Source organism: Magnolia sinica, chromosome 13 (genome assembly GCF_029962835.1).
Source record: "Magnolia sinica isolate HGM2019 chromosome 13, MsV1, whole genome shotgun sequence".
In the NCBI taxonomy this organism is placed as follows: domain Eukaryota; kingdom Viridiplantae; phylum Streptophyta; class Magnoliopsida; order Magnoliales; family Magnoliaceae; genus Magnolia; species Magnolia sinica.
The window spans coordinates 43744944-43769697 of record NC_080585.1 but is presented as its reverse complement, the minus strand read 5'-3'; positions in this window follow the sequence as shown (position 1 = coordinate 43769697).

Genomic DNA, 24754 nt, shown 5'->3' with positions numbered 1-24754 from the left:
TTAAGGAGTTGAGATGAGGATTAGGTGTAGGTTTGGGTTTAAGTATTTGAGAATATATTTAGGTTTTAATTTTAGGTTTAAGTTAAAGGTTTAGGGAAAGGTTATAAGTTTAGGTTAGGTTTAGGTTTAGGTTTAGGTTTAGGTTATAGGTTATAGCTTTAGGGAATTGAGAATGGGTTAAGGTTTAGGTTTAGGAAATCGGGTTCAGGTTTGGGATTGGGTTTAAGTTCGGGTTTTCAAGTTTAGGTTTAGGTTTAGGTTAGGGAGTTAAGATTAGGATTAGGTGTAGGTTTAGGTTTAGAGAATTGAGTTTAGATTATAGGTTTAGGGAGAGGTTAGGTTTAGGTTATAGGTTTTGGGATTAGGGAAAAGTTTTAGGTTTTAAGTATAGGTTTAGGTTAGGTTATAGGTTAAGGTTTAGAAATTTGAGTTTAGGTTATAGGATTAGGTTACGGTTTAGGTTTAGGTTATAGGCTTTGGGATTTGAGAATAGGTTCGGGTTTAGGTTATAGGTTTTGGTTTTGGTTTAGGTTATAGGTTTTAGTTTAGGTTATAGGTTTAGGTTATAGGTTTTTGGATTTGAAAATGGGTTCGGGTTTAGGTTATAGGTTTTGGTTTTGGTTTAGGTTAAAGGTTTTGATTTAGGTTATAGGTTATAGGTTTATGTTAAGGTTTAAGTTTAGGTTATAGGTTTTGCGATTTGAGAATGAGTTCAAGTTTAAGTTATAGGTTTTAGTTTTGGTTTAGGTTATAGGTTTTGGGATTTGAGAATGGGTTCGGGCTTAGGTTATAGGTTTTGGTTTTGGTTTAGGTTATAGGTTTTGGTTTAGGTTATAGGTTATAGGTTTAGGTTAAGGTTTAGGTTTACGTTATAGGTTTTGGTATTTGAGAATGGGTTCGGGTTTAGGTTATAGGTTTTGGTTTTGGTTTAGGTTATAGGTTTTGGGATTTGAGAATGGGTTCGGGTTTAGGTTATAAGTTTTGGTTTTGGTTTAGGTTTAGGTTATAGGTTTTTGGATTTGAGAATGGGTTATGGTTTAGGTTTAGGAAATCGGGTTCAGGTTCGGGATTGGGTTTAAGTTTGGGTTTTCAAGTTTAGGTTTAGGTTTAGGTTAGGGAGTTGAGATTAGGATTAGATGTAGGTTTAGCTTTTGGGAATTGAGTTTAGGATATAGGTTTAGGGAAAGGTTAGGTTTAGAATATAGGTTTCGGGATTTGGGAATAGTTTTATGTTATAAGTATATGTTTATGTTAGGTTATAGGTTAAGATTTAGGGATTTGAGTTTAGGCTATAGGTTTAGGTTTAGGTCCAGGTTTAGGTTTAGGGAATTGAGTTTAGGTTATAGGTTTAGGGAAAGGTTAGGTTTAGGTTATAGGTTTTGAGATTTGAGAATAGTTTTAGGTTATAAGTATAGGTTTAGGTTAAGTTATAAGTTAAGGTTTAGGGATTTGAGTTTAAGTTATAGGTTTAGGTTTAGGTTTTAGGTTTAGGTTTAGGTTTAGGTTTGGGTTTTTGGATTTGAGAATGGGTTCGGGTTTAGGTTATAGGTTTTGGTTTTGGTTTTGGTTATGGTTTAGGTTATAGGTTTTGGGATTTGATAAAGGGTTCGGGTTTAGGTTAGAGGTTTTGGTTTTAGTTTAGGATATAGGTTTTGATTTAGGTTATAGGTTAACGGTTTAGGTTAAGGTTTAGGTTTAGGTTTAGGTTATAGGTTTTTGGATTTAAGAATGGGTTTGGGTTTAGGCTATAGGTTTTGGCTTTGGTTTAGGTTATAGGTTTTGGTATTGGTTTTAGGTTTTAGGTTTAGGTTTAGGTTTAGGTTATAGGATTTGAGAACGGGTTCGGGTTTAGGATATAGGTTTTGGTTTTAGTTTAGGTTATATGTTTTGATTTAGGTTATAGGTTATAGATTTAGGTTTTAGGTTTTGGTTTTGGTTTTGATTTTGGTTATAGGTTATAGGTTTAGGTTAAGGTTTAAGGAAAGGTAATAGGTTTTGATTTTGGTTATAGGTTATAGGTTTAGATTTTGGTTTTGATTTAGGTTATAGGTTTAGGTTAAGGTTTAGGTTTAGGTTTAGGTTTAGGTTATAGGTTTTGGGATTTGAGAATGGGTTTGGGTTTAGGTTATAGGTTTTAGTTATAGGTTATAGGTTTAGGGTAAGGTTTAGGTTAAGGTTTAGGTTTAGGTTATAGGTTTTGGGATTTGAGAATAGGTTCGGGTTTAGGTTATAAGTTTTGGTTTTGGTTTAAGTTTAGGCTATAGGTTTGTGGACTTCAGAATGAGTTATGGTTTAGGTTTAGGAAATCGAGTTCAGTTTCGGGATTGGGTTTAAGTTTGGGGTTTTCAAGTTTAGGTTTAGGTTAGGGAGTTGAGATTAGGATTAGATGTAGGTTTACCTTTAGGGAATTGAGTTTAGGTTATAGGTTTAGGGAAAGGTTAGGTTTAGGTTATAGGTTTTGGGATTTGGGAATAGTTTTAGGTTATAAGTATAGGTTTAGGTTAGGTTATAGGTTAAGGTTTAGGGATTTGAGTTTAGGCTATAGGTTTAGGTTTAGGGAATTAAGTTTAGGTTATAGGTTTAGGGAAAGGTTAGGTTTAGGTTATAGGTTTTGGGATTTAAGAATAGTTTTAGGTTTTAAGTATAGATTTAGGTTAGGTTATAATTTAAGGTTTAGGGATTTCAGTTTAGGTTATAGGATTAGGTTTAGGTTTAGGTTTAGTTTTAGGGATTTGGTTTTAGGTTATAGGTTTAGGTTGAGGTTTTAGGTTTAGGTTTAGGTTTAGGTTTGGGTTTTGGGATTTGAGAATGGGTTCGGGTTTAGGTTATAGGTTTTGGTTTTGGTTTTGGTTATAGGTTTTGGGATTTGATAATGGGTTCGGGTTTAGGTTATAGGTTTTGTTTTTGGTTTTGGTTAGAGGTTTTGATTTAGGTTATAGGTTAACGGTTTAGGTTATGGTTTAGGTTTAGGTTATAGATTTTTGGATTTCAGAATGGGTTCAGGTTTAGGCTATAGGTTTTGGCTTTGGTTTAGGTTATAGGTTTTGGTTTAGGTTATAGGTTTTAGGTTTAGGTTTAGGTTTAGATTTAAGTTTAGGTTATAGGATTTGAGAATGGGTTCGGGTTTAGGATATAGGTTTTAGTTTTGGTTTAGGTTATATGTTTTGATTTAGGTTATAGGTTATAGGTTTAGGTTAAGGTTTAGGGAAGGGTAATAGGTTTTGATTTAGATTATAGGTTATAGGTTTAGGTTTTGGTTTTGATTTAGGTTATAGGTTATAGGTTTAGGTTAATGTTTAGGTTTAGGTTATAGGTTTTGGGATTTCAGAATGGGTTCAGGTTTAGGTTATAGGTTTTGGTTATACATTATAGGTTTAGGTTAATGTTTAGGTTAAGGTTTAGGTTTAGGTTTTAGGTTTTGGGTTTTGAGAATGGGTTCGGGTTTAGGTTATAGGTTTTGGTTATAGGTTATAGGTTTAGGTTAAGGTTTAGGTTTAGGTTATAGGTTTTGGGATTTGAGAATGGGTTCAGGTTTAGGTTATAGGTTTTGGTTTTGGTTTAGGTTATAGGTTTTGATTTAGGTTATAGGTTAACGGTTTAGGTTAAGGTTTAGGTTTGGGTTATAAGTTTTTGGATTTGAGAATGGGTTCAGGTTTAGGCTATAGGTTTTGGTTTTGGTTTAGGTTATAGGTTTTGGTTTAGGTTATATGTTTCAGGTTTAGGTTTAGGTTTAGGTTTAAGTTATAGGTTATAGGATTTGAGAATGCATTCGGGTTTAGGATATAGGTTTTGGTTATATGTTTTGTTTTATGTTATAGGTTATAGGTTTAGGTTTTAGGTTTTTGTTTTGGTTATATGTTTTGATTTAGGTTATAAGTTTAAGTTATAGGTTTTAGGTTAAGGGTTTAGGTCATAGGTTTAGGTTTAGGTTTAGGTTAAGGTTTAGGTTTAGGTTTAGGTTTAGGTTTAGGTTATAAGCTTTAGGGTTATAGGAATTGAGAATAGGTTAAGGTTTAGGTTTAGGAGATCGGGTTCAGGTTCGGGATTAGGTTTAAGTTTGGGTTTTCAAGTTTAGGTTTAGGTTTAGGTTAGGGAGTTGAGATTTGGATTAGATGTAGGTTTAGCTTTAGGGAATTGAGTTTAGGTTATAGGTTTAAGGAAAGGTTAGGTTTAGGTTATAGGTTTTGGGATTTGGGAATAGTTTTATGTTATAAGTATAGGTTTAAGTTTGGTTATAGGTTAAGGTTTAGGGATTTGAGTTTAGGCTATAGGTTTAGGTTTAGGTCTAGGTTTAGGTTTAGGGAATTGAGTTTAGGTTATAGGTTTTGGGAAAGGTCAGGTTTAGGTGATAGGTTTTAGGATTTGAGAATAGTTTTTGGTTATAAGTATAGGTTTAGGTTAGGTTATAAGTTAAGGTTTAGGGATTTGAGTTTAGGTTATAGGTTATAGGTTTAGGTTTTAGGTTTAGGTTTAGGTTTAGGTTTGGGTTTTGGGATTTGAGAATGGGTTCGGGTTTAGGTTATTGGTTTAGGTTATAGGTTTTGGGATTTGATAATGGGTTCGGGTTTAGGTTATAGGTTTTGGTTTTGGTTTAGGTTATAGATTTTAATTTAGGCTATAAGTTAACGGTTTAGGTTTAGGTTATAGGTTTTTGGATTTGAGAATAGATTTGGGTTTAGGTTATAGGTTTTGGTTTTGGTTTTGGTTAATGGTTTTGGTTTAGGTTATAGGTTATAGGTTATAGGTTTAGGTTTAGGTTTAGGATTAGGTTTAGGTTATAGGATTTGAGAATGGGTTCGGGTTTAGGATATAGGTTTTGGTTTTGGTTTAAGTTATATGTTTTGATTTAGGTTATAGGTTATAGGTTTAGGTTATAGGTTTTAGGTTTTGGTTTTGGTTTTCATTTAGGTTATAGGTTATAGGTTTAGTTTAAGGTTTAGGGAAAGGTAATAGGTTTTGATTTAGGTTATAGGTTATAGGTTTAGGTTAAGGTTTAGGTTTAGGTTATAGGTTTTGGGATTTGAGAATGGGTTCGGGTTTAGGTTATAGGTTTTGGTTATAGTTATAGGTTTAAGTTAAGGTTTAGGTTTAGGTTATAAGTTTTGGGATTTGAGAATGTGTTCGGGTTTAGGTTATAGGTTTTGGTTTTGGTTTAGGTTATAGGTTTTGATTTAGGTTATAGGTTAACGGTTTAGGTTAAGGTTTAGGTTTAAGTTATAAGTTTTTGGATTTGTGAATGGGTTCGGGTTTAGGCTATAGGTTTTGGTTTTGGTTTAGGTTATAGGTTTTGGTTAGGTTATAGGTTTCAGGTTTAGGTTTAGGTTTAGGTTTAAGTTATAGGTTATAGGATTTGAGAAAGCGTTCGGGTTTAGGATATAGGTTTTAGTTATATGTTTTGATTTAGGTTATAGGTTATAAGTTTAGGTTTCAGGTTTTGGTTTTGGTTATATGTTTTGATTTAGGTTATAAGTTTAGGTTATAGGTTTTAGGTTAAGGTTTTAGGTCATAGGTTTAGGTTTAGGTTTAGGTTTAGGTTTAGGTTATAAGCTTTAGGGTTATAGGAATTGAGAATAGGATAAGGTTTAGGTTTAGGAAATCGGGTTTAGGTTTGGGATTGGGTTTAAGTTTGGGTTTTCAAGTTTAGGTTTAGTTTTAAGTTAGGGAGTTGAGATTTGGATTAGATGTAGGTTTAGCTTTAGGGAATTGAGTTTAGGGTATAGGTTTAGGGAAAGGTTAGGTTTAGGTTATAGGTTTTGAGATTTGGGAATAGTTTTATGTTATAAGTATAGGTTTAGGTTTGGTTATAGGTTAAGGTTTAGGGATTTGAGTTTAGGCTATAGGTTTAGGTTTAGGTCTAGGTTTAGGTTTAGGGAATTGAGTTTAGGTTATAGGTTTAGGGAAAGGTTAGGTTTAGGTGATAGGTTTTGGAATTTGAGAATAGTTTTAGGTTATAAGTATAGGTTTAGGTTAGGTTATAAGTTAAGGTTTAGGGATTTGAGTTTAGGTTATAGGTTTAGGTTTAGATTTTAGGTTTAGGTTTAGGTTTAGGTTTGGGTTTTGGGATTTGAGAATGGGTACGGGTTTAGGTTATAGGTTTTAGTTTTGGTTTTGGTTTAGGTTATAGGTTTTAGGATTTGATAATGGGTTCGGGTTTAGGTTATAGGTTTTGGTTTTGGTTTAGGTTATAGATTTTGATTTAGGTTATAGGTTAACGGTTTAGGTTTAGGTTATAGGTTTTTGGATTTGAGAATGGATTCGGGTTTAGGTTATAGGTTTTGGTTTTGGTTTAGGCTAATGGTTTTGGTTTAGGTTATAGGTTATAGGTTTTAGGTTTAGGTTTAGGTTTAGGATTAGGTTTAGGTTATAGGATTTGAGAATGGGTTCGGGTTTAGGATATAGGTTTTGGTTTTGGTTTAAGTTATATGTTTTGATTTAGGTTATAGGTTATAGGTTTAGGTTTTAGGTTTTGGTTTTGGTTTTCATTTAGGTTATAGGTTATAGGTTTAGGTTAAGGTTTAGGGAAAGGTAATAGGTTTTGATTTAGGTTATAGGTTATAGGTTTAGGTGTTAGGTTTAGGTTTGGGTTTTGATTTAGGTTATAGGTTTTGGGATTTGAGAATGGGTTTGGGTTTAGGTTATAGGTTTTAGTTATAGGTTTTGGTTATAGGTTTAGGTTTAGGTTATAGGTTTTGGGATTTGATAATGGGTTCGGGTTTAGGTTATAGGTTATAGGTTTACGTTAAGGTTTAGGTTTAGGTTATAGGTTTTGGGATTTGAGAATGGGTTCGGGTTTAGGATATAAGTTTTGGTTATAGGTTATAGGTTTAGGTTAAGGTTTAGGTTTAGGTAATAGGTTATGGGATTTGAGAATGGGTTCGGGTTTAGGTTTAGGTTATAGGTTTTGGGATTTGAGAATGGGTTCGGGTTTAGGTTATAGGTATTGGCTTTGGTTTAGGTTATAGTTTATAGGTTATAGGTTTTGGTTTAGGTTATAGGTTTAGGTTATAGGTTTTTGAATTTGAGAATAGGTGCGGGTTTAAGATATAGGTTTTGGTTTTGGTTTAGGTTATATATTTGATTTAGGTTATAAGTTATAGGTTTAGGTTTTAGGTTTTGGTTTTGGTTTTGATTTGGGTTATAGGTTATAGGTTTAGGTTAAGGTTTAGGGAAAGGTAATAGGTTTTGATTTAGGTTATAGGTTATAGGTTTAGGTTTTAGGTATAGGTTTTGGTTTTGATTTAGGTTATAGGTTATAGGTTTAGGTTAAGGTTTAGGTTTATGTTATAGGTTTTGGGATTTGAGAATGGGTTCAGGTTTAGGTTTTAGGTTTTGGTTATAGGTTATAGGTTTAGGTTAAGGTTTAGGTTTAGGTTATAGGTTTTGGTTATAGGTTATAGGTTATAGGTTTAGGTTAAGGTTTAGGTTTAGGTTATAGGTTTTGGTTATAGGTTATAGGTTTAGGTTAAGGTTTAGGTTTAGGTTATAGGTTTTGGGATTTGAGATTGGGTTCGGGTTTAGGTTATAGGTTTTGGTTTTTATTTAGGTTATAGGTTTTGATTTAGGTTATAGGTTAACGGTTTAGGTTAAGGTTTAGGTTTAGGTTATAGGTTTTTGGATTTGAGAATTGGTTCGGCTTTAGGCTATAGGTATTAGTTTTGGTTTAGGTTATAGGTTTTGGTTTAGGTTATAGGTTTCAGGTTTAGGTTTAGGTTCAGGTTTAAGTTATAGGTTATAGGATTTGAGAATGCGTTCGGGTTTAGGTTATAGGTTTTGGTTTTGGTTTTGGTTATATGTTTTGATTTAGGTTATAGGTTATAGGTTTAGGTTTTAGGTTTTGGTTTTGGTTATATGTTTTGATTTAGGTTATAAGTCTAGGTTATAAGTTTTAGGTTTAGGTTTTAGGTCATAGGTTTAGGTTTAGGTTTAGGTTATGGTTTAGGTTTAATTTTAGGTTAAGGTTTAGGTTTAGGTTATAAGTTTTGGTTTTGGTTTTGGTTTTGGTTATAGGTTTTGATTTAGGTTATAAGTTAACGGTTTAGGTTAAGGTTTAGGTTTAGGTTGTGTTTTTTTTCTTTTTCTCTTCTCCACTTTCTATGGTTTGGATGTAATGATTATGTGGCCCACCTGATGTGCCATGCAACCAGAATTTTTAAATTTTGGGACATCCAGGCCCAAGTTGTTGGACACCCAGGCCCAACTGTGCTGCCTAGTTTTGCTGCTTGATTTGGAAAGCCTTTGGGCCTGATTTTATGGATTTTCTTGGGGAGGTGCTGGGCCTAGGAGTTGTGTGACACATCAGGGTAGACCCCACCTTGTGGAATCTATGATTTATTTCCCATTTATTATATTTTTGGGCTGATCTAGACAGCAACATGTTGCTGTCCAGATTGCTGGAATTTTTTTATGCTGTAATGTATGTGTTGTAGGCCTTGTTTGTGGTCTCCTTTTTCCTGATTTCTTAGACTTCTCTTTGAGGTATGGACCCCACCTAAAAGTATGCTAAACCTCAGCTTCAAATGTCCCTATTTGATCACCCAAAAGGGTGGGCCAAGGAGGGTGGACGGTCCAGATTTTTTCTGGACTGTCCAGCCACACTGTTTGCTGGAAAATCATAAATATCAGCCTGATTTTGAAATAGTGGGCCACCTTTGTGGACCCCAACTTATTGTATATTTGTATAGGAAGGTTTTGATTTTTCCAAACTTTACATAGACCTGGGCCCACTCAAATGGGGTGCTAAAGTCAGGGACAGCAGCATTGCTGCAGCAGGAAAATAAAAATCTGGACCTTGCTGTCCATAAATTGCATGAGTTAAATAAAATATTTTTACTATCCCAAAAATCCTAAATTTTTGTAGGGAGGTGTCCCACCCATGGTAGGACCTATCCACACAATTTCAGGGCCAAGGAATCCTATTTGGGCATCCAAAAGGGTGGGCCAACATACTGGACTGCCAGAAATTTCTGCTGTGCAGTCCAGCAGCATAGTCCCATAAAAATAATATTAAAAAATAATTTCTAAGAAGGTGGGCCATATTTCTAGATCCAAACTTGTTTTAGGCATTATGAGGGACCTTGGGTCCAAATTTCAGGAATTTTGGAGGCCCAGAACCCACCCATTGGATGGCCCAAATTCAGGACAGTTATATTCCAGCAATATTTCACCCTGGATAGATTGTATTCTTTAAATTAATTTAAATACTTCTGAGTATCCTAAAATCATGAAAATTTACAGAGAGGTGGTCCACCCATGGTGAGACTCACCTACAAATTTTGGGGCCAATAGAGCCCTGTGTACACCGTGACAAGTGCTGGAATGGCTCACCACGTCCAGGTGCTGATTCACCAGATTTTCTTGATGGTCTGATTTATTTAAATTAATTAAAATACTTCTGATCGTCCAAAAATCACAAAATTTTGAGGATTCGTGGTCCACCTATGGGAGGACCATCTTGTAAATTTTCATGGCCATCGGGCCCCTGTACTGATCGTGGTGTGGCCTGCAAACTTGGGTCAGTTTTGGGCCAGATACTCAGGCCCGTAGGACTACCCACCACGGGAAGCCCCTACCTTGGGCGGTTGCTGGGCTTGTATTCCAGCGGCATGGCCCACTTCTAATGCATGTTGTGCATTTTCCACTCATCCGGTGGGACCCACTATGATATGTGTGGGTCACCATGGGCTAGTAACCCATCTGAATTACATAAATTTCTGGATTCTAGCAGGCCCAGGAAGTGGGTGGGCTGAAATTCCAGTAAGGGGCCCAAATTTGCTCCATAGTTGATTGTTTTGGAGCTGTTGTGGCCCACCAGATTTAAGGGAGTGTTACACATACTCCTTGCCTTATTTCCTTAGATATTTTTGGGCGTAATTAGTTCCTCTTAAGGCCTACCTTTGTGGTGATGTTGGGGGTTAGCCTTACCGATTTTTGGTATTTGTAGGCCCAATGGGCTGCCTTTTTTGCCCAAAGTGTCCGACCTTATTTTTCGGGCCCAAGAGCCGTCTACGCTGACCGTTGTATTTATTAGCCTGATGCCCTCATGAAATGCTTAATTATGGGCTACTTGCGGGCCCACAAAATGTAAGTTGGAGGGCCTTAAGTTTTGGCTGATGTGGCAAGCCACATTATAGGCCTTGCCTATGTGTATTCTTGGTTTATGGGCTGCCCTCAAGCCCACTATGGATGAATTGGATGACTTTTGTTTTGGGCTATTTCTTTAGGGCCCATTATAGTATATGCATGTTTGTGTTAGCAGCCTTGTGGACTCGTTTTTGGATGCCACTGATCTGAGCCTGACTCTCCTATATTGATGGTTAGGGGCAAATACCAAGAAGTCGGGCCCTTGGCTGCCCATTAAAGCCATATTGGCCAAAGTGAGGCCCATCTGATTTAAATGTTAACTTGCCCAGGTAAGAATTCTGGGCTGCCCATGGACCCCCCAATGATTATGACTTTGTGGTTGGCCCAAACTTATTTGGGCCCACTATAGGCTATATGTTGGTTGGATGGTGACTTTACTTCTAGCCTGTGTCTTTCATTTTTGGGTTTGGCTCTTTGGAACCTTGAGGTTGGATGCCTCCGGGATCCTAAGGTAGCTCTAGGCTTTCTTCGGGTGTTAAGGCCCACATGGGCCTTGAGTTTTATGTAAGCAATTTCATGTAGAACCCCTTAGGTTGGTCAGCCAGCCAACTTGAATCGCCGATTTGGAGCCCACCTTATGTTCTTGACAACCATGTGGCCTATTGATCTTTTCATGGTCCACCAATCTAGGCTGTCCCCATGAGATGTTGGCCTTAGAGATTATTTACTATAATTTGGACTAGTAGCCCAGTATGTTTAAGGGCCAAAAGTTTATTGCCTTAGGTACAATTTTAGGTACAACTTTATTTGGGCTACCATTAGAACTTTGGGTCCTTTACGGCTTGCTACTTAATGCCGGGTTAATTGCATTCTTGGGTCATTTTAGAATTTAGACCATTTAATAGAATTTTGGGCATATTATGAGCCCAACTTGTAGGCTAGGGGACCTGCCAACCATATTGGGCCGACTTCCACCATTTTATGGCCTTGGGGCGGAAGGTATATTGGGCCCTGGTTGCCTTCATTGGTAATTTTGCTATGTATGAGCCATTTCTGGAACTAAATTTTGAGTTAAATTGTGTACGTGGCTGCCCCAGTCCACTAATCTTGGGTTCTATGGCCATTGAATTGGGCCTTGGGCTTAATTCCCCTCTTAGAGCCATGTTGTTATATCCTTTTTTCTTAAGGCCTATTATGAGGAATATATGTAAATTACTTTGATTTTACTTAAATGGCTTGGGCTGGTCCATATGTCATGGGATATGCCTTTTTGGGGAATGGTGGAGTCCATTTGGGCCCCTAGGCTTGGTATTTAAAGGTGATTGGTATTCTAGACTCCCACAGAACCTTATTGCGTAGTTGTGTTAGCTGTGGGCACCCTTTAAATGGGTCCCCCTCGGGTGGGATTCCTTATGATATGTAAGTACGTGTCTTGGTCCTTCTTGGAAGAGGATGTAATTTATTTGTATATCAGCAGCAGGATGGGCCCTTTCATGCATGGCACATTAGCTTGGATGCACGTGTTGGGTTATGTTGTGCCATTGGGCTTACTGTTTCAAGCTTGACTTATTCCCTTTGAATTTTGGGCTATTATTGTTGCAGTATTGTGGTATGCTTGGTTTGCATTACCATTTGTCCCCTTGGCCATGGGTTAGCCCATAGTATCATGGATGGCCTGTTTGGCACCGAAATTTTACTTGACATACGGGTGCATAGGATGCCCATGGGTAAATTTCCTAACTCATGTACATAGATCTATAAGCCGTGCCGGTGGAATAATGAGCGTGAGGGCCTTTATTTAGGGCGCATCCCACGCTGTAGCGGTTGGATAGGGTTGCCTACTATCTGGTTAGGGCATCCTAAGCGCCTAATGTTCGAGTTGGGCCTCTCGGCTTTTGGGCCCGTTGTCACAAAGTATGATGTTTTAGCTGTTTGTGATGGGTTCATGATAGGCCATATCCAGAGTAATGGACCCATGATTTCCTTAGATTGGAAATAATGACAAGGTTGGGTTTGGACATGGCATTATCATCCATTAGTATTGGTTAGTGAGGCCCCTACTCATTGCCTTGGATGGGCCATGATATGATCTTCATGAAGCCTTGTACGCTAGTGTATTTATGAGCTTGTCTTCTTCCCCGTACTCCTTATTCTTCTTGACTTTATAACTTCCAAGCCACTAGTCTAAGTTTGACATTATCTTGCGGGTCTAGGAGTGTCCTGTTGACGATTAGAGTTGATGTCCTGGGCCCATCCTTGCTTTTTTTTTTATTGCTTACAAATTATTAAACTTGTAAAATTTAAATTCTTGAGGAATTTAGCTCTGAAAATCCTCTCTAAATTTTTCTTATGTATGCTTGTATTGGAATGATTATTTTGTTATGGAAATCCTCCTTGTAGGATCAGGATCGAGCTGAGCAATGGGGTACCTCGGAGGCTGTGGGCCAACGGCATCCGGTTCCTTTGAATCTTATTCACATCCGGCTATGCTTAAGGTTTAGTTTATTATAGTTTGGATTTGAAAGGGTCTTAGGTTATTTTTGGTTACAGTTTATTGGTTGGTAGTTTAGGTTTAGGTATGGTTTGGTAATTGTTATGGTTTTTAAGTTTGGTTTAGGTATGTTTTGGTATTATAGGTTCGTTAGGACTTTAGGTAGGTTTTGGGACTCTATTGAGTCGTTGGGTTATAGGTTTTGGTTTTTTTTAGGTTTAGGTTTTGATTAGGTTATGGTTAAGGTTGGTTAAGGTTTAGTTTAGGTTATGGTTTGATTTAGAAGGTTAAAGTGGTGGTTTAGGTTATAGGTTACAGGCTTAAGTTTTGGTTTAGGTTATATTTTGTAGGTTTACGTGTTTAAGTTATGGTTATAGGCATTTGGAGAATTGGTTGGGTTTAGGTTACTCTAGGCTTTTGGTTTGTAGTTATGTTTTGATTTAGGTTATAGGTTATAGGTTTAGGTTTTAGGTTTTGGTTTTGGTTATATGTTTTGATTTAGGTTATAAGTTTAGGTTATAGGTTTTAGGTTAAGGTTTTAGGTCATAGGTTTAGGTTTAGGTTTAGGTTAAGGTTTAGGTTTAGGTTTAGGTTTAGGTTATAAGCTTTAGGGTTGAAGGAATTGAGAATAGGTTAAGGTTTAGGTTTAGGAAATCGGGTTCAGGTTCGGGATTGGGTTTAAGTTTGGGTTTTCAAGTTTAGGTTTAGGTTTAGGTTAGGGAGTTGAGATTTGGATTAGATGTAGGTTTAGCTTTAGGGAATTGAGTTTAGGTTATAGGTTTAGGTAATGGTTAGGTTTAGGTTATAGGTTTTGGGATTTGGCAATAGTTTTAGGTTATAAGTTTAGGTTTAGGTTAGGTTATAGGTTAAGGTTTAGGGATTTGAGTTTAGGCTATAGGTTTAGGTTTAGGTCTAGGTTTAGGTTTAGGGAATTAAGTTTAGGTTATAGGTTCAGGGGAAGGTTAGGTTTAGGTAATACGTTTTGGGATTTGAGAATAGTTTTAGGTTATAAGTATAGGTTTAGGTTAGGTTATAAGTTAAGGTTTAGGGATTTGAGTTTAGGTTATATGTTTAGGTTTAGGTTTTAGGTTTAGGTTTAGGTTTGGGTTTTGGTATTTGAGAATGGGTTCTGGTTTAGGTTATAGGTTTGGGTTTTGGTTTTCATTTAGGTTATAGGTTTTGGGATTTGATAATGGGTTCGGGTTTAGGTTATAGGTTTTGGTTTTGGTTTAGGTTATAGATTTTGATTTAGGTTATAGGTTAATGGTTTAGGTTTAGGTTATAGGTTTTTGGATTTGAGAATGGGTTTGGTTTAGGTTATAGGTTTTGGCTTTGGTTTAGGTTAATGGTTTTGGTTTAGGTTATAGGTTTTAGGTTCTAGGTTTAGGTTTAGGTTTAGGTTTAGGTTTATGTTATAGGATTTGAGAATGGGTTCGGGTTTAGGATATAGGTTTTGGTTTTGGTTTAGGTTATATGTTTTGATTTAGGTTATAGGTTATAGGTTATAGGTTTAGGTTTTAGGTTTTGGTTTTGGTTTTGATTTAGGTTATAGGTTATAGGTTTAGGTTAAGGTTTAGGGAAAGGTAATAGGTTTTGATTTAGGTTATAGGTTATAGGTTTAGGTTTTAGGTTTAGGTTTGGGTTTTGATTTAGGTTATAGGTTATAGGTGTAGGTTAAGGTTTAGGTTTAGGTTTAGGTTTAGGTTATAGGTTTTGGGATTTGAGAATGGGTTTGGATTTTTGTTATAGGTTTTGGTTATAGGTTATAGGTTTAGGTTAAGGTTTAGGTTATAGGTTTTGGGATTTGAGAATGGGTTTGGGTTTAGGTTATAGGTTATAGGTATAGGTTAAGGTTTAGGTTTAGGTTATAGGTTTTGGGATTTGGGAATGGGTTCGGGTTTAGGTTATGAGTTTTGGTTATAGGTTATAGGTTTAGGCTAAGGTTTTGGTTTAGGTTATAGGTTTTGGGATTTGAGAATGGGTTTGGGTTTAGGTTTAGGTTATAGGTTTTGGGATTTGAGAATGGGTTTGAGTTTAGGTTATAGGTTTTGGCTTTGGTTTAGGTTATAGGTTATTGGCTTTAGGTTTAGGTTTAGGTTTAGGTTTAGGTTTAGGTTATCGGATTTCAGAATGGGTTCGGGTTTAGGATATAGGTTTTGGTTTTGGTTTTGGTTATATGTTTTAATTTAGGTTATAGGTTTTAGGTTTAGGTTTTAGGTTTGGGTGTTGGTTTTGATTTAGGTTATAAGTTATAGGTTTAGGTTAAGGTTTAGGGAAAGGTAATAGGTTTTGATTTAGGTTATAGGTTATATGCTTAGGTTTTAGGTTTAGGTTTGGGTTTTGATTGAGGTTATATGTTATAGGTTTTGGTTAAGGTTTACGTTTAGGTTTAGGTTTAGGTTATAGGTTTTGGGATTTGAGAATGGGTTCGGGTTTAGGTTATAGGTTTTGGTTATAGGTTATAGGTTTAGGTTAAGGTTTAGGTTTAGGTTATAGGTTTTGGGATTTCAGAATGGGTTTGGGTTTAGGTTATAGGTTATAGGTTTAGGTTGAGGTTTAGGTTTAGGTTATTGGTTTTGGGATTTGAGTATGGGTTCAGGTTTAGGTTATAATTTTTAGTTATAGGTTATAGGTTTATGTTAAGGTTTAGGTTTAGGTTATAGGTTTTGGGATTTGAGAATGGGTTCGGATTTAGGTTTAGGTTATAGGTTTTGGGATTTGAGAATGGGTTCGGGTTTAGGTTATAAGTTTTGGTTATAGGTTATAGGTTTAGGTTAAGGTTTAGGTTTAGGTTATAGGTTTTGGGATTTGAGAATGGGTTCGGGTTTAGGTTATAGGTTTGGGTTTTGGTTTAGGTTATAGGTTTTGATTTAGGTTATAGGTTAACGGTTTAGGTTAAGGTTTAGGTTTAGGTTATAGGTTTTTGGATTTGAGAATGAGTTCGGGTTTAGGCTATAGGTTTTGGTTTTGGTTTAGGTTATAGGTTTTGGTTTAGGTTATAGGTTTCAGGTTTAAGTTGGGGTTATATGATTTGAGAATTGGTTCGGGTTTAGGATGTATGTTTTGGTTTTGGTTTTGTTTGTATGTTTTGATTTAGGTTATAGGTTATAGGTTTAGGTTTTAGGTTTTTGTTTTGGTTTTGATTTAGGTTATAGGTTATAGGTTGAGGTTAAGGTTTAGGGAATGGCAATAGGTTTTGATTTAGGTTATAGGTTATAGGTTTAGGTGTTAGGTTTAGGTTTGGGTTTTGATTTAGGTTATAGGTTTTGGGATTTGAGAATGGGTTTGGGTTTAGGTTATAGGTTTTGGTTATAGGTTTAGGTTAAGGTTTAGGGAAAGGTAATATGTTTTGATTTAGGTTATAGGTTATAGGTTTAGGTTAACTTTTAGGTTTAGGTTTAGGTTTAGGTTATAGGTTTTGTGATTTGAGAATGGGTTCGGGTTTAGGTTATTGGTTTTGGTTATAGGTCATAGGTTTAGGTTAACGTTAAGGTTTAGGTTATAGGTTTTGGGATTTGAGAATGGGTTCGAGTTTTTGTTCTAGGTTTTGGTTTTGGTTTAGGTTGTAGGTTTTGATTTAGGTTATAGGTTAACAGGTTAGGTTAAGTTTAAGTTTGGGTTATAGGTTTTTGGATTTGAGAATGGATTCGGGTTTAGGCTATAGGTTTTCGCTTTGGTTTAGGTTATTGGTTTTGGTTTAGGTTATAGGTTTTTGGTTTAGGTTATAGGATTTGAGATTGGGTTCTGGTTTAGGATATAGGTTTTGGTTTTGGTTTAGGTTATATGTTTTGATTTAGGTTATAGGTTATAGGTTTAGGTTTTAGGTTTTGGTTTTGGTTTTAATTTAGGTTATAGGTTACAGGTTTAGGTTAAGGTTTCGGGAAAGGTAATAGGTTTTGATTTAGGTTATAGGTTATAGGTTTAGGTTTTGGTTTGATGTAGGTTATAGGTTATAGGTTTAGGTTATGGTTTAGGTTTAAGTTTAGGTTTAGGTTATAGGCTTTGGGATTAGAGAATGGGTTCGGGTTTAGGTTATAGGTTTTGGTTATAGGTTATAGGTTTAGGTTAAGGTTTAGGTTTAGGTTATAGGTTTTGGAATTTCAGAATGGGTTTGGGTTTAGGTTATAGGTTATAGGTTTATGTTGAGGTTTAGGTTTAGGTTTAGGTTATAGGTTTTGGGATTTGAGTATGGGTTCGGGTTTAGGTTATAAGTTTTGGTTATAGGTTATAGGTTTAGGTTAAGGTTTAGGTTTAGGTTATAGGTTTTGGGATTTGAGAGTGGGTTCGGGTTTAGGTTTAGGTTTTAGGTTTTGGGATTTGAGAATGGGTTCGGGTTTAGGTTATAAGTTTTGGTTATAGGTTATAGGTTTAGGTTAAGGTTTAGGTTTAGGTTATAGGTTTTGGGATTTGAGAATGGGTTCGTGTTTAGGTTATAGGTTTGGGTTTTGGTTTAGGTTATAGGTTTTGATTTAGGTTATAGGTTAACGGTTTAGGTTAAGGTTTAGGTTTAGGTTATAGGTTTTTCGATTTGAGAATGGGGTCAGGTTTAGGCTATAGGTTTTGGTTTTGGTTTAGGTTATAGGTTTCAGGTTTAGCTTTAGGTTATAGGATTTGAGAATTGGTTCGGGTTTAAGATATATGTTTTAGTTTTGGTTTAGGTTGTATGTTTTGATTTAGGTTATAGGTTATAGGTTTAGGTTTTAGGTTTTGGTTTTGGTTTTGATTTAGGTTATAGGTCATAGGTTTAGGTTAAGGTTTAGGGAAAGGTAATAGGTTTTGATTTAGATTATAGGTTATAGGTTTATGTTAAGGTTTAGGGAAAGGTAATAGGTTTTGATTTAGGTTATAGGTTATAGGTTTAGGTTTTAGGTTTAGTTTTGGGTTTTGATTTAGGTTATTGGTTATAGGTTTTGGTTAAGGTTTAGGTTTAGGTTATAGGTTTTGAGATTTAAGAATGGGTTCGGGTTTGGGTTTAGGTTAAGGTTTAGGTTTTCGTTTTGGTTTTGATTTAGGTTATAGGTTGTAGGTTTAGGTTAAGGTTTCGGGAAAGGTAATAGGTTTTAATTTAGGTTATAGGTTATAGGTTTAGGTTTTAGGTTTGGGTTTTGGTTTTGATTTAGGTTATAGGTTATAGGTGTAGGTTAAGGTTTAGGTTTAGGTTTAGGTTTAGGTTATAGGTTTTGGGATTTGAGAATGGGTTTGGGTTTAGGTTATAGGTTTTGGTTATAGGTTATTGGTTTAGGTTTAGGTTTAGGTTTAGGTTATAGGTTTTGGGATTTGAGAATGGGTTTAGGTTTAGGTTATAGGTTATAGGTTATAGGTTTTGATTAAGGTTTAGGTTTAGGGTTTCAGGTGTAGGTTATAGGATTTGAGAATGCGTTCGGGTTTAGGATATAGGTTTTGGTTTTGGTTTTGGTTATATGTTTTGATTTAGGTTATAGGTTATAGGTTTAGGTTTTAGGTTTTGGTTTTGGTTATATGTTTTGATTTAGGTTATAAGTTTAGGTTATAGGTTTTAGGTTAAGGTTTTAGGTCATAGGTTTAGGTTTAGGTTTAAGTTAAGGTTTAGGTTTAGGTTTAGGTTTAGGTTATAAGCTTTAGGGTTTAGGAATTGAGAATAGGTTAAGGTTTTGGTTTAGGAAATCGAGTTCGGGTTCGGGATGGGGTTTAGGTTTGGATTTTCAAGTTTAGGTTTAGGTTTAGGTTAGGGAGTTGAGATTCGGATTAGGTGTAGGTTTGAGTTTAGGGATTTGAGAATACATTTAGGTTTTAGGTTTAGGTTTAGGTTTTAAGTTATAGGTTAAGGTTTAGGTTTTAGGTTTAGGTTAAGGTTAGGTTATAGGTTATAAGTTCAGGTTATAGGTTATAGGTTAAGGTTTTAGGTCATAGGTTTTGGTTTGGGTTAAGGTTATAGGTTTAGGTTTAGGTTTAGGTTTAGGTTATAAGCTATAGGTTTAGGGAATTGAGAATAGGTTAAGATTTAGGTTTAGGAAATCGGGTTCGGGTTCGGGATTAGGTTTATGTTTGGGTTTTCAAGTTTAGGTATAGGTTTAGGTTAGGGAGTTAAGATTAGGATTAGGTGTAGGTTTAGGTTTAGGGATTTGAGAATACATTTAGGTTTTAGGTCTAGGTTTAGGTTTTAGGTTTTAAGTTATGGTTATAGGTTTAGGTTTAGGTTTAGGTTTAGGTTAAGGTTGAGGTTTAGGTTATAGGTTAAGGTTTTAGGTCATAGGTTTTGGTTTAGGTTAAGGTTATAGGTATAGGTTAAGGTTTAGGTTTAGGTTTAGGTTTAGATTATATGATATAGGTTTAGGGAATTGAGAATAGATTAAGGTTTAGGTTTAGGAAATCGGATTCGGGTTCGGGATCGGGTTTATGCTTGGGTTTTCAAATTTATGTATAGGTTTAGGTTAGGGAGTTAAGATTAGGATTAGGTGTAGGTTTAGGTTTAGGGATTTGAGAATACATTTAGGTTTTAGGTTTAGGTTTAGGTTTTAAGTTTTAGGTTAAGGTTTTAGGTTATAGGTTAAGGTTTAGGTTTATGTTAAGGTTGAGGTTTAGGTTATAGGTTAAGGTTTTAGGTCATAGGTTTTGGTTTAGGTTAAGGGTATGGTCCCTGTAAATACAGATATAAACAGATATAAACACGGCCATCCGGTGCAAATGGCTAGGCCCTTCCAATGATGTCCATAAAAAATTGACAGCTTTATCATGGTCATAATAGCTGTTCCTTCTTTCCAGGGACCATCGTTCTTCCGAATAGCTCCGACGCCCATCCGGGTCTGCTCCATTAATTTTGATCAAATACATAAACACGGCCTGTCCAAATGGCCAGGCCCCTCCAATGCTGTCCATAGGAAATGGGCAGCTTCATCATGCTCATAACAGCAGTTCCCACCTTTTAGGGACTCCCGCTCATCCGGATAGCTTCGACGCATATCCGGGTCTGCTCCATTAATTTTGAGCAAATTTAATGGAGCAAATACATAACCACTTGGCCCCATATACTTACTTTATAAAAGAAAATTTCTCCTGTTTTCTCAATTTTCCATTTTGATTTTTTTTTGGCCCAAATCCATGTCAATGCATGAGAATCATGCATAAACATGGATTTTAAGCAAAATACATGAGGGAAATTAGAACATAGATATCATGCACACGATATCACATAATGTATTGTTTGATGAACTACACATGTGCATTCTTGACAAGAGACATACCAGATGCTTGAATCTGAAATATGCAGCTTTGAAAAGGCCTAGCTATATGTCCTAGAGGGGGGGTGAATAGGACAATGCCAAATAAAACTTATAGCAGCGTAATTAAAAAGAATATGATAGCCAAAATAAATCACAATGCAAGAAAGTAAAATAACCTCAAAATTCAGATCTTGAGAGGTTGATACAAATGTTGTTCTAAGGACAACCTTACACCAAAAACCAGAGTTATGGTAAGACAACCTTATTTCTAGAAAGATCTTTGTATCAAATCTCAAACCGAAGAGGAATACAGAAATAAATACAAACTGAATTAAAATAAATTGTAATCACAAATGTATTGTTCTAGGGACAGCCATACACCATAAAAATGGCAGGGCAACCTTGCTGGAACAACTTTTAAAGGAAATTGAATATCAAGCTGATAAAGGAATAGTAGAAAATAAATTCTAAACTATTACAAAATTCTCACAATGCTTGAATTAAATGATTACAACATTCACCACCATACATACATCCCACAAAAGAATAATTAAAGATCAGAAGTATAAATCATTCAACTACAACACAAGGGATTATAGTGGTTCGCCTGTGTGTTCACCAACTGTTAAACAACAGCCACACAGAATGCTACTCCACTCCTAATATCCTCACACAGGGGATATTAGCATTCACTAACAAAATAGGTTTTCCCAGGTTCACCAAAAACCTTTACAATTGGGTCTTTGTCTGTGGGCTTACACAATTAAAAAACCCCACTTCTGAGTTTTCCTGGATCTCCTCAGATAACCAATACAATAAGATTTTTCTGGCAAATCTTGAAAGAAACCAAAACAGAAAGGAATTTACAATTAAATGTAAAATACCTGATTATCTCCTTCGTTGTAGCAGCCCGGTAGAACCAAATCAGAGTAGATGATTGAATGTCCAAGTTCAATGTCCAGTACTAAATTACAATGGTTCTAATTCTAATAGATTTTAAATTAAACTAAATAGGGCTTGCCTTAATTGATTTTGATTCCAAAGAAAGGGAAAAGCAATTCCTCTTATCAAATTAGATTGGAATAGTAGAAACAAAATCAATTAAATAAAGCTAAGGAAAGAGAATATTAAATAAGCACACTTAGCTTAGATGGAGCACAGAATTATCTCTCAGAAGTTCGACGAAGATTGGCTTGAATGGATTAATTAATTCGATGATTTCTTTTGAAATTCGTGCCCTATTTATAGGTGAGCAGATCGCGTCTTCGACTAGTCTAAGGAACTCTTCGACTAGTCGAAGCAATAATAGATATTTGAAAAATCAGGCGCGATAAGCTTTGAACGTCCTACGACTGGTCGTAGGTCACCTTCGACTGGTCGAAGGTATCCTTTGACTGGTCGAAGAACCTGAAAAACATCGCTGGATTTTGAGTCGAAGATTTTTGACTGGTCGTAGGAACTAGTGACCTTGAAGTATGAGCCTTGAAGTCTTGATGTAGTTCAATCTTGAAATCTTGATGTAGCTCAATCTTGAAATCTTGATGTAGCTCAATCTTGAAATCTTGATGTAGCTCAATCTTGAAAGTGTCTTGAGTTCTTTACAAACTGCCTTGTACTCTTCTTGAAGTCTTGCAGCTTGAGTCTTGTCTTGTGAGCAGTTCTTGCATTCAAGATTGATCCTTGTACTTGTGAGCTTTGCTTGTTATGAGCTTAGCTTGTTTATGAATGTTGATCCTTGAGAGAGCTTCACTTATGCAAGTTATATATAACAGTGATTTTGGCACCACAAATTTGACAACAGACAGGGATATAAACTATAGCACTTACAATCTCCCCCTTTGTCAAATTAGTGACAAAACACATAACCAAGATAAACATAAAGTAAAACAATTGGTTAAAGAGTTATGAACTAGGTCATATCAACTGGCTTACCTGCAAATCAATATTCAATATTCAACATTCAACATTCAACCAGTTTCATTCAACTAGTTCAAACATACTCCCCCTGAGTAACATAACCAATGCTACTCCTCTCACAATCACATCGTTAAGAACAAACCATTCTCCCCCTTTTTGTCACAATATGACAAAGGAAACAACAATAAAGGAGAACTAAATAAATGGATATATGAGAGTAAACATGAGTTATGAGAGTAGAGTAAAACAGAGATAGAGATACTCAGCATAGCTTCACATAGAATAAATATCCAGCATAAAACATAGATAGTATCCAACTCAAAATCAGTCAACCAAGTGCTAAGTTATAAAGTTATTACAGACCAGAAGTCTCATATAAACTAGTCAGAACCAGAACCAGATGACGGAGAAGGAATAGAGGGATCAAGTTGGTGCATGCCTTTGTTCAATCGCCTAAGATATTTGTGCATGTACTTGAATTGTAAATCATGAGCAACAGACATGTTTTCCATCTTTACATTTATATTCTTAACTTTATCCTCTAATGCACTAAGACGAGCATCAACATCAGATGGTTCAAAATCTGGATCATTTGTTGAGTTAGAATCCAGTTCCTCAAAAATGTCATCCATATTAATGTCATCACCAGCTTCTTCATAACCACCACCACCACCACCACCACCTTGTTCAGGAAGTAGATCCAGCTTCATCTTATTGATATTAGTATTGTTGAAGATCAGATGATGGATTGGTGCCTCATCAACCGACATATCGACTAACATATGTGTAGCCAATACAGTCATTAAATAGGCAAAAGGAATGTCACTATGACCAGGATGGAGTCTAAACTGAAGAATGAAATGACAGATTAAGGATTGTAAACAAATCTGAGTACCATTGGAAATAGCATGGATAACACGAACCATAAACGAAGTCAAGTCAGTTTTATTTCCCGAAAGAGGATACAAATTAGACACAAAGATTTTATGGAGAATTTTGTACTTGGGTAACAAATACCTTGCGGGAAACGCATTCCCTTTTTGTGTCCATTGAACATCCATGTTACATAAGTCTCTAGTGAGCATACGTTTTTCAGACATTGAGGGTTTATCAGTTAAGTTATGGATAGGAATACCCTCATCATTCATAGGAATGTCTATAAGGGCTGAAATTAAATGACGATCAATGTCAAAAGGCCCTTCTCTAGTAGATATTTTAAAAGTTAAATTATCCTGTGAGAAAGCACTAATACATGTAAACATGGATTGGGCAATGGACCGGTATGCAGGCCCACCCCAATGTAATAAGTTAACCCAACCTACAGCTTCAAGCATAGAAAGGATGTCAAAAGGTGCAATATGATTAACATCAACAGGATGTTCAACAATAACATTACGTAATCTAATGTCCCTAACATATGATAGATCATCATTGGGAACAAGAAGATGACGCTTAGAGATAATGGACGATCTGGAAGAAGAAGAAGGACCACGGAAAGTAGTTTTTCTACCTCTAGAAGCCATTTGCAACAAGGATATCAAGGAAATAAGAAGTTGCAAAGGATTGAGAAGTGGGTTTACACAAAACAGATTTTTCAAAATCCAAACCCCAAATCTCAATGAAATCCAAAATACAAAGCTTAAAGCTTGAAAAGTAAACAATCTAGACACAAATCTGTAAGAAAAATGTGATTTGGAACACTAACCTTGAAGAACATGAAAGATGGGTTCGACAAGTCGAAGCTCAGCTCCTTAGAGAAGAAAAACGAAATGAGGAAGAAAGCAAAAATCTCCAAATTTTAAGTGATTCCTGAGATCTACGACTGGTCGTGGATATCTACGACCGGTCGAAGGTCGACTGGTCGAGTATACTCACGACAGGTCGAAGAATGTCCAAAAATTCATATTTCTTGCAAATTATACAAAAATTGGAATTCAATCTAGCAAATATATATACTATAATACAAGTAGGCATAAATAATCATTTTAAAATGCACATGCCAAGATCAAATTTCATCTTTTTAAACCTGCTTTTATCGAGAGATTTTGTGAAAATGTCAGCTCGTTGATCTTCGGTAAGAATATATTCTAGAGATATAACTTTTTCTTCTACTAATTCCCTTATATAATGAAATCTAATGTCAATGTGCTTAGTACGAGAATGCTGAGTAGGATTTTTTGAAATATTTATCGCACTGGAATTATCACAATGTAATAACATAGAATCCTGTTTAATTCCATAATCACTTAGCATTCGTTGCATCCAAACAAGCTGTGTACATGCATTACCAGCTGCGATATACTCAGCTTTAGCTGTTGAAAGTGATATAGAATTTTGTTTCTTACTAAACCAGGAAACTAGACAATTTCCAATGTAAAAACAACCACCACTGGTTGATTTTCTATCATCTAGATTACCAGCCCAGATCCGAGTACCCAACTAATTGGACACTGGTCTCATGAGGATACCAGAGCCGAGATTTACAGATTGCGACATATCTAATAATTCGCTGATAGCAATCAAGTGAGATTCTTTTGGATCGATTGATATCTTGCACAAATACCAACACTTAGAGAAATATCGGTCTACTAGCAATTAAATATAACAAACTACCAATCATACTCCGATAAAGTTTTGAGTCAACATTTTTACCATTAGAGTCTTTTGAGAGTTTCGGAGTACTCATAGGAGTATCGAAATTCTTGCCATTCTCAAATCCAAATCTCTTGATTAGATTCAAAGCATACTTAGATTGAGAAATGAATATTCCTTCAGGTTGTTGCTTTACTTGCAATCCAAGGAAATAAGTCAATTCCCCAACCATGCTCATTTCGAACTGTGATTTCATCAAATTTGCAAACTCAGTAGTCAAGTCAGTATAAGTTGATCCATAAATGATATCATCAACATAAATCTGCACCATTAAGATATGATCATTATGTTTTTTAACAAACAGAGTTTTATCAACAGATCCCATTTGAAAATTATGACTAAAAAGAAATTTCGTTAGTTTCTCATACCATGCCCTAGGTGCTTGTTTTAATCCATAAAGTACCTTTTTAAGCCG